Source organism: Phoxinus phoxinus, assembly GCF_949152265.1.
Source record: "Phoxinus phoxinus genome assembly, chromosome: 4".
Taxonomy (NCBI): Eukaryota; Metazoa; Chordata; class Actinopteri; order Cypriniformes; family Leuciscidae; genus Phoxinus; species Phoxinus phoxinus.
This window is the reverse complement of record NC_136879.1, coordinates 35,820,078-35,829,872: the sequence shown is the minus strand read 5'-3', so window position 1 is coordinate 35,829,872 and position 9,795 is coordinate 35,820,078. Positions and strand designations below refer to the sequence as shown.

At 37.3% G+C, this 9,795-nt stretch overlaps 2 protein-coding genes across 2 annotated transcripts in view; one reads left to right on the top strand and one right to left on the bottom strand.

Annotated features, from left to right (window-relative positions):
- gab2 (GRB2-associated binding protein 2) overlaps positions 1 to 9,795 on the bottom strand; it is a 508,732-nt gene that overhangs the window by 342,902 nt on the left and 156,035 nt on the right. The gene's annotated exons all lie outside the window — the stretch shown is intronic.
- arhgap35a (Rho GTPase activating protein 35a) overlaps positions 2,018 to 9,795 on the top strand; it is a 78,540-nt gene continuing 70,762 nt past the window's right edge. The window contains exon 1 of the mRNA XM_079611404.1: positions 2,018 to 2,682. The gene's annotated coding sequence lies outside the window, so the exon portion shown is untranslated. The remainder of the gene's footprint in view (positions 2,683 to 9,795) is intronic.

Below are 9,795 nucleotides of genomic sequence, written 5' to 3'. Positions count from 1 at the left end.
TGTAGTGCAGTAAAAAAAAATATATATATATATATATATATATTCAAAACAACATATTTTTATGTATTTTTTCCCTGCATTTCTGTTTTCAAAAGAAATACGTTTAAATAAATATTTGGCTTTTAACATTTACTTTTTTTGTGAGTCTTACATGAAAAACAATAGCATCTGGAAAATGGCCCCATGCAGTGCGAGTTCAGACTGAACTCATTTTCTCATTACTCGTTTCTTGCTATATTTTCTGGATACATCGTTAAAAATGGATGATCATATCTGTGTTACATCTCCACACTTGTGTTCTGTGCTTCAGCTTGTTACGGATAGTACGTTTGTCTATTACAGAACATTGTCCAGAAGACTTGGACAGGGTCTCTGCACACATTCAGAGGGGGGTTGGGGCTCTGATTGTTCAGAGATTGCACAACTGTGAGAGCGAGGAATGCGGCGGCCCTTGGGACTTAGAAATATTTCAGCTGCAGTCTAGAGGTGGGAGCAGAGACCTTTCGCAGTTTCTTCACTTCACCAAAAACAGTTTGTTGTGAAAGGCTGCTGATTTTTTTTAACTAATGAACTGTGTCATGTTAAATATACCATTATGAATAACTGCAAATAACTGGATTTAGCTTCTGTTTCTGTCATTTTAGAACCACATTTAGTTTTGTATTTATAACAGAAAGCATGAGAGCTCTTTTTATTTAACTTTTACAAGTGACTCTCTCTGATTGTGATTGGACTCACATAATCAATAATATGAATAATGATGGTGAGATGGAAAGAACTGAAGAGAAACCTTTGAAGAGCTAAAGCTGAAGGCAATTACTTGGCTTGCATGTGGAACATATCTATATTTTTATCACCTTGACAATACATTTCTAAATTGGTTTTATTGGTTTTACTTAAAGGGAAAAATAACAAAAGGCTGCACAATATTTGAATAGGCCTAATTCAGAATAACTTTGGGCTACAAGGAGGATTATGGGAAATTATTGTTTATATGGACGAGCATTCATCAAAAATGCCAACGATGGTTGTTACACTTTTTATATTGCAGCAAATATTTCTTAGATTTATTGGGCCACCGTTGTGGTAAGTTTTCACAACTGGTCATGCAGCGTATTATTGGCTTTTCATTAAATTTTAAACAGTATTTCTATATACAGTGTAAAACACATGTGACAATCAGTGTTATTTCAGCATTATTTATGAAGTTTGTATGTGTTTTTGTTACTTTTATTAGATTTGTTCTCTTTTTTTTTTAAATATCTCTATTTAGGTTTAATTTATTTTCAGGTTTTAAGGTTTAGTTTAGTTCAGTTTTAGTTTTTATTTATTTATATAAATAAACTTATTTCAGTCAATTGCAGTGTTTTAACTAATTTCAGTTAGTTACCAAGCCAACATTTCTATTTTATTAATTTTTTTTGGGGGGGGGGTAGGCTATTTTCTGTTTTCTATTTATATTTAATTTTATTTCAGCGTTATTTCAATTATTATTATTTATTTTTTTTTAAGTTGTATTTGTAGTTCAAATCGACAATAATAATCTTGGTGACAACTTGCTTTAGTTTTAGGAAAAATACCCTTGTCCTAAACCTTTCAGTTAAAAATTACCATTATGGACAAATTATTGTAGCTATATATGTTCACTTGTTTACTCAACAGATATTACAAAAACATATTGGACATTTTTCACCTTTTTTATTTTTATTAACCAACATATAACCAAACAAACTACATATTTTTTTGTATTTGGACATTTGATTCAAAGTCTTATATTTGATGAGCCCTTTTGACAACTCTCACCGTACTCTTTGATAGGCTACATTTTATAGTTTTATCTACATTTTATACTTTTATTATTATAGTCTACATTTTCTTATATAGCGAGAAAATGTGTAACTGGCTATAATATTATTTGTTTAAAAAGAAAAAAGCAATAATAACACCATTCCAAATTGCGCTGGACAAGAGCACCCAGATTTGTGTTATAATGGTGTGTGTGAGCGCGCGCGTGCGCGTGTTCGGTAATTGTGTCCATGCGCGAGACTACAGAGGAGGGAGGAGAGACCGAGAACGGGAGAAGGGCCGCCATTATTGGGAAGCTGAAAAAACACATTAACACACACATTCACACACGCACCGTCACTGAATTTCGCCTTTATGCTGCGAGAAGTCCTTTTTTCCGCTGGAGACCTGCGCTGTTCCCCACAGACCGCGTGTTGACGACCGAAAGGTGTGATAAACATGGACAACTCGAGATGTTTTGGACACAACAAAGGAAATTATAAGTGCTCAAAAACAACGTGGTGAACCCAAGGGAAGAGACAACGATACAAAGCTGTTTTTCCCTCTCTCTAACTCTCTCTCTCTCCTTCAACGCCCCCATCCTTTCCAACAGTGATCTGATGTTTCAGTGTGTTTTTTCCTCGGTGCTTTTTCTTGTCTTTTGTGCTGCGTTTGGGAAGAGAAACGCAAATCAGATTGTTGAAAACTTTCAGAATACGATCAGTCATTGAACGAAGAGATTGTGCTGCGATCGGACAGCTGAAGAAGGGAAACGCCGATGTTTATGGGACTACTGCTGGACTATTTTTATTGTTATTCCTCATCTTGATGAATTTCTGAGCCGGTTGCTGCTGCAGATAAAGGAGTGAAAGAGAAGAGAGAGGGAGGCATGCTGTGGTATGTATATGCGCAGTCCTTTTCTTTTCCTTCTTCTAGATTTCCTAATTCCAAGGGATCCTGTAAGCAAACTGGTTTGTGGCTATAAAAACTCTACTCTATTGGGCTATTTTAATGTGTATGGGAAACTATAGGGCTGTATGTAGATTTTTTTTAAAAACTAAAACGGTGATATTGTGTGATCGATCCGGAGTTTGTTACATCTTTTCATTTGAACATGTTCTCATATCAGTGATCAGATACCAGTTTTACAGCTGTCAAGACAGTATATGGCGTATGTCTTTATATGTTTTACATATTTTAAAATAATGTCTGGTACATTTAAGATCCACGTTGGGTTATGATAAAGCCAACAATATCATAATCGTTGCTGGGTTTTATGTAAATCCAGATGGAAATGGGTGAAAGACTGTCTGAATGATTTTTGGCTTTCAGATCTGATATACTCAACAATATTCTGATTTCATGATAACAGAGTTTGGTCATATTCTAATTATGTAATAATCATATAAACATTAGCATTAATATGTATTAAGTAAAAAATAAATAAAAATTCGGTCACAAAACGCATATCCAGAATATCCAACGTACGTTTATAAATTATTTAATTCCTCACATGCCCACAAAAATATAATTTCAGTTGATGTCAGATACAGATATTTTAAACCTTTTTACAATTAAACCAGTCTGATTTATATTTGGCAACAATAGGCTACATTTTGATTTTGTTACGTTTTGTTGTTGTTAAGGAAGTAGAATTAATGAGTAGAATACAACGGAATAGGAAATGGAATGTCCCGTATTTTTATTAAAGAATTTACATGATTGCATTATACGAACCCATTTCAGAAAAGTGCTTAATTAAAATATTCACTTTAAAAAAAAAAATTGTTTACATAAGGCAGTATAGTTGTGTAGGCTAGGCTATAGATGTTCTCATTTTAACGTTTTCATATTTTTTTGCAAGTGCTGGTTCTAAATTATATTTTGTGACATATACTGTTTGTTTAGGAATATTTAAGTTCGGTTGAATAAGCCTCTAGTTGGTGATGTTCCAAAAACAGCTGGTATTGACCAGGCTGGGGAACTGGTAGAGGTCCGACCCTGACCTATTGCACGGTAGTTCAGTCTGACTATACATACTGAAGTTTACATAACAGTGTGCATCTGTTATTTTCATTTATCTTTTATATCTGCTGAAGTTACAGCAAATTGAGTGAGATATAACCCTGTCAGACCCCTGGGGTTTCAGACCCCAGATGTTTGTGTTTTGTCATAGGAACGAGCAAATTCCAAATTGTTTGGCATAAATCGGTCAAAATCTATTGCTTTTAGATTATTATAACGGAACCAGTCATAATTAACATTTAAAGTATTTATTTGAGTGATTTTGAGTTAATATTGTCTAAAATAATGCTGCCATTCAAATTGAATAACATAGGCCTTCACTTCTTTTAATCAGTTACGTTGTAACCGTTATTGACAAATGCAGATTTCATAATTGCAATTTTTAAAATAAATTGGCCTGGCTGATATACTGAACTGTAAGTACTCATGATTAACTGATTTTAAGATTGCTCTTTATCTAACTTGAGTAAATTCCCCCGCCTAGACTTTATCTGGCACAGTCCACACATTATTTGAAATATTCCAGATTGGTGTTTGTGTGCGTGATGATGGTGTATATTTGTTCTTCTGCTCAACTGTCACATGTGTAATAGATGAATCTGTGACTCATAGCTGGAAACCCTTTAGTGATGTGTTGCCTTCTTGCATTCAGGGGCATCATTTTTAAGCCCCCTTGACAATGTAATATCAGTTGAATCGGATTGTTATTTCTTCAGGGAAGACGTGATGTAGCACGGAAGATGCACATGAAGAATATCAGCGAGTGTGCGCAAGTCAGACGGTGAGGAATTTGTCGACGATGCTTGATTGAGTAAAAATGTGTCGGTGTTCCTCAGATAAAGTCATGCAGATGAAAGTTCATCAAATCAGGAATGAACGATAAGGGTTGGAATGTCTGTTCAGTTAAACTCTGGGGCCGTGTCCCATCGGAGCATTAGCAGAAAGGCTTGTTTCACGTATTGTTCTGCACTTTAACAAGATATTTAAAGGGACAGTTCACTCTAAACTTAAAAATCTGTCGTCATTTACTCGCGCTCGTGATGTCATTCCAAACCTGTATGACTTGCTTTCTTCTTTGGAACTAAAATATTTTCCCATTCAGAAAAGTTCTCAAGTGCTCTTTTCGCCCAGTCTGAGTTGTAGGTTGTAAATTGTTTTTTCTTTGACACTGGTGGCTCATCCGATTTTGTTGTGTTGTCCGTCTCTCCCCCCATTTCACACAATAGATGTAAATAGAAAGTTTTAAAAAAGCTAGCTAGCAACTGAACTCACGCTGTTTCATCCTGGATGTGTGTTGATGCGCGCGACCGACCGACAGCACAGGCAGTTGCTAGGCGATAAGTTGAGCTTCCAATCAAATAAAAGTAAACGCCTGGCATTGGCCAATCCACAGTTTTACCCGTTTTTACCCGTTTACGGACACAGGATTGGACGTACACAACCATGAAGAAAACACAGTAACAGTAGACGGAAACGGTTTAATTTGAAACCAGGAAATTCTAGAAGTACATTTTCACAAAAAAACGGGACAATTCGTGTCCCGGGAAAGAATATACATTTGCCGGGACTGTCGCTCAAAAAAGAGTACAATCCCTGGAAAACCGGGACGGGTGGCAACGCTAATATCTGCTATAACCGCACTATGCAAGTTTGCCAGATCGGGTCGGGTTTCTGTAGTTCGAATGAGACATAATAAAACTACAAATTTGACTTGCTTTACGTCAAGCGTTACAATAGTCATTATTTAGTTTTTCTTAATTTCTGATGTCACAATACATCATACTTTCATGAAATCATGCAACATACTCGACCTTGTCTGAGGACATCGTTCATTCCAAAGACACGGATAAACAGCGAGTGTGCGTGCGACAGTAGCTGCGGTAGGCTAAATTATTTACGACAGCGGTAATGGACAATTCTGCTTCCAACCTGTAGGGCGACCGAAGTGGAAAAGTTATTTAGTGTTACTTTAAAAGTGAGTAAATGACGGAATAGGCCTATTTATTTTTGGGTGACACATCTCTTTAAAGGAGAACTCTGGTCAATTTTAACATTGAGCTCAATTTTTAGTAAATTTGGAATGCTGTCAATACAGAGAACAACGACAAAAATCGGTGTTGCCTACACAGTGTTATCCTCTTTTTAAAATGTGCACCCTATTGACTTGAATGGGGCAAATTTTAAACCTGCTTTTATTTCTCTTATCATCCTTGATGTGTCATAACAAGTGCCCAGCCATGTTGAGTGATTCCTTCAGAGTGAACACGGTGAATCTGACTGCAGTAGATGTGAAAGATATTCATAAACATGTTATATCAGCCAGCGCACATACCTGTATTTAGTTCCTGTTTTCGGTCGAAGTCCAAAGTAGTCGATTGTCGAGTTCACGCGCGTGATCATTGGTAACTAAACCTATGCGCGTGAACTCGACTACTTATGTATTGACAGCACTCCAAATTTACTAAAAATTGAGCTCAATGTTAAAATTGACCGGAGTTCTCCTTTAAGAACCAGATTTATTAAACAGGGCAAATTTAAGCGTGCGAGCGCAATTCCAAAAAAGCACAGATGGCAGTGTAAAGTTCTGCACGTTATCTAGTGACACATTTCCATATTGACCAACACAATCTCTACCAAGAGCAGCGCAAATTAGCGTCTGGTTTAAGACCTGATTTGCGCAAAATTGCGTAAATTGACTAGTGCAAACCTTAGTAAATCACCTTGCATGATTCATTTAAAAACTCTCCTCGCATAAATTTTGCGTCTGAAATGGAAACTCCTACAAATGCATATGTCCACGCCTTTTCAGCGCTAATTTTTAACCCCGTTGTTTTTAGTAAATCCTGACAGTAGTTTTTTTTTGAACACCAATAGAGGGTTTGCACTGGAGCAAGCTGTTAGTAGTAAATCTGTCTCTAAGAGGTTTGTGCCAAATGATTTGTACAAATAGTAAGTGAACGAGACATTCTGATCATTTGCCTGATCATTCTGATCTGACCACTGGCTTGCCTTGTCCTAGCAACAGTTGTACTGTAAACGCTTAAAGCTCATTCCTCTTATACTGCCTTCCTGTTACAAAGTCTGGACTTTAGAGACTCTAAATTGTTCAAGTGAGTGAAACATGCGTTCCTTCCTGTGATCCTTCATTTCTGAACGCAGACCCTGCGACCCCTCCGAGCCCCTCAGCTGAAATGTGAAGAATGCAGGAGGATTCAATGTAATCAAACTCTTTTGGCTTCGAGCACAACTGCCATGTTTCTCCTCTGTAGCATGTGCTCTGAGTGAAGGTTAAGAGTTGAGGTTGTGGAGTGTTTTTAAAGGGGTAGATCTCCCAAAAATGACTCATCCCATCCGTCATAATTTTCTCACCCTCATGCCTCATCCAAAACCTGTATGACTACATGCTTTCATTTTATGGTAAAGAGCAGCTTGGACATTCTGCTAGATAGCTGCTTTTAAGCACCAAACGAGACTTTGAAACAACATGAGGGTGTGTAAAATGAGTTTTCAATGTGACTGCTTTGGAATTCAGTGCAGAAAAACTGTGATTTGTTGTCATGTCTTGTCTCCGTAATGTTGAACAGGTAGACAGAACTCGGAGAGATGCTGTGATTTGCAATCTGTTGTAGGAGCGGCTTTGCTTTCCCCAGAATTCACAAACATTTTGAGCCGACCGATGGAAACGCTAGATAAACGTCATGGGCTTATGAGAGTTTAATCTCTCATTCCTCAGCCCTGTTCACGTTATCTCGCATATATATTTCAGCAGATGTGATCCAGTCACCATGTATGCAGTCCAGTTCTGAGGCCATACACCTAATGTGCTATTTTGGCCTTTATACGCATGATATTTAGACATGTGTAGTTGACATTAGTATTAATAGGGACATTTGCTGGACAAGCACACCTCTAAATGCTTTCCACCTTTGCTAATATAAGTGTGATTTGCACGAACAGAGGCGCCTGTGATCCATCTAAGCCCTTTCGCTGTGCCTTCAGCGCTAGCCACTGTTCATCTGCCAAGTGTCTGGCCCGTAAGACCCGTCCACTTGCCAAACGTTGCAGAAAGGGTGATTGGTAATTTAATCCTTCTCATTTCTTTTTCCAGTTCCATTTTCTCCTTGAATTCAGCATGTCATGACTGAATAATTAGTTGTGCTTGCTAAGGCAAGCATCACTATCAGTATTGCTCATACTTAGGGTTGGGATTTAAACAAACCTCTAGTCTTAGCAACCACCCTGAAACCGTGTTGGGTGTATAGCGTTGCTACAAATAGCGAAGCTACATTTCTCGGTAGTTGCATCATTAGTTTTGAAAGGATGCAGGTTTTTAGTAAAAAACCCTATTTTAATAATTAAGTAGTGCGATAGCTTTGTCAAACTCATTTTCTCCAACAGTTTTTCCAAAATCAAGCTGTTTATAATTAGAACAAAATAGTGTGATTCGAGCATGAATAATCTTTTTGGGTTCTTTCAGTTAGTTCTTTTCAACAAATCAAATGATTTTACATTTATGAACAACGTAAAGTAGTTTAAATGTGCCCTGTGGCTTTTTCTTTGTTTGTAGCCAGCTACTTTAAAAGTTAAACTTTTAGCTTAGCTTAGCTAATTTTCTAGTCCAACGCTGCCCAAAACATCCCAATAACTGCATAGCAACATGCTAACAATGTTTCTGAAGGCCTGTGTAATCGAATAGCTACACCTTGGTAATAGTGATGCACCAAAATAACTTTAATAACAAAAATGTTTTATTTATCTAAAAACTAAAAAGAACATTTTGGTAATTAAATTTAAATCATTGGGTGATTGAATACAGTATGATGTTCAGGTTGTTGTTGTTGTTGTCAGGCCGTGTACATTTCTTTAACAATGCAAAAATGTTCTGTATAGCTACAATTATTTTTGGTCGCGGTGAAGTGCGTCCACACAGCTGACATTTATACTGGTTGTACCTTATCAATTTTGTGTTTAGACACTGGCACAGTCAAGTCGGTCAAACTATTTAGGTCGAAAAAAAAAATGACATTTTCTTTGCTTTTTTGGCAAAATATTCTTGCTTACATTTACTACATGAGAGCCTAATGCAACACCCTAGCATGGCGGTGTTAAGTTTTGCACGGTCAAGTGCCGCTTTGTAATGTAAAGATGTAGTCATAATACCGTTTATGTCCTTGTGTTACTTATAATTCTTAAATTGTTTATCGTAACCGGTATTCAGATCAGTCATCTGCTGTCTTACAGAGGAATCTGAGCTTTATTTAGTCTGCAGAGTCTTTGTGTTTGTATGGAAAAAACAAGCGGATGGCTTAAATGTGGTCGCTACAAGCATTGACTAACTGTGGCACTTGTGACACAGTCTTAGCTTCCACAGTATTATGTTTCCCAGAATGACTTAAAAGTCATATTAACGCAGACAGTCGTTGTTTTGAGGCGATTTGCAGGGCTCGGCAAGAATGAAATGCTTTTTTGAGTAGTTCTTTGTTTGATGTGGGGGGAAAAGTGAGCATGAATTGAGTTGAGAATTGGGTTGTGTTTGATAAAGTAAAGAGCTAATTATAGCTGGTTTAGCATGCATTCTCTAGATTACACCACTTCTGCTCTGAATTGCTGCCTTGTTTGAGGCTGGATTACAAGGAAAGGAAACTGGCATTTTCTAATGAGTATCTGAATTTTCATGAGGAAATCTGCTCCTAACACTCCCCCCCTTTGTTATTTTTCACAACATGAGGCATTTGATAGTGGGCAAAAACTAGGGAGTTTTCTTACCCAGAAAACCCCAGTCGAGTCTAGATGTGCTGGAATTGATTAGAAAATGACTGGCATTGGAAGCCCCATTTGGGAAATGATCACATTCTCGTGGGTTTTGAGGGGGTTGGGACCCTCGCTTCTACAATGGGCAACTATCTATTGTCAGAGAGTTTTGAATCGCCCGCTATAACACTTTGCAACAATGGCCTGTCGCGTTGTTTGAAAGAATAGTGTCCA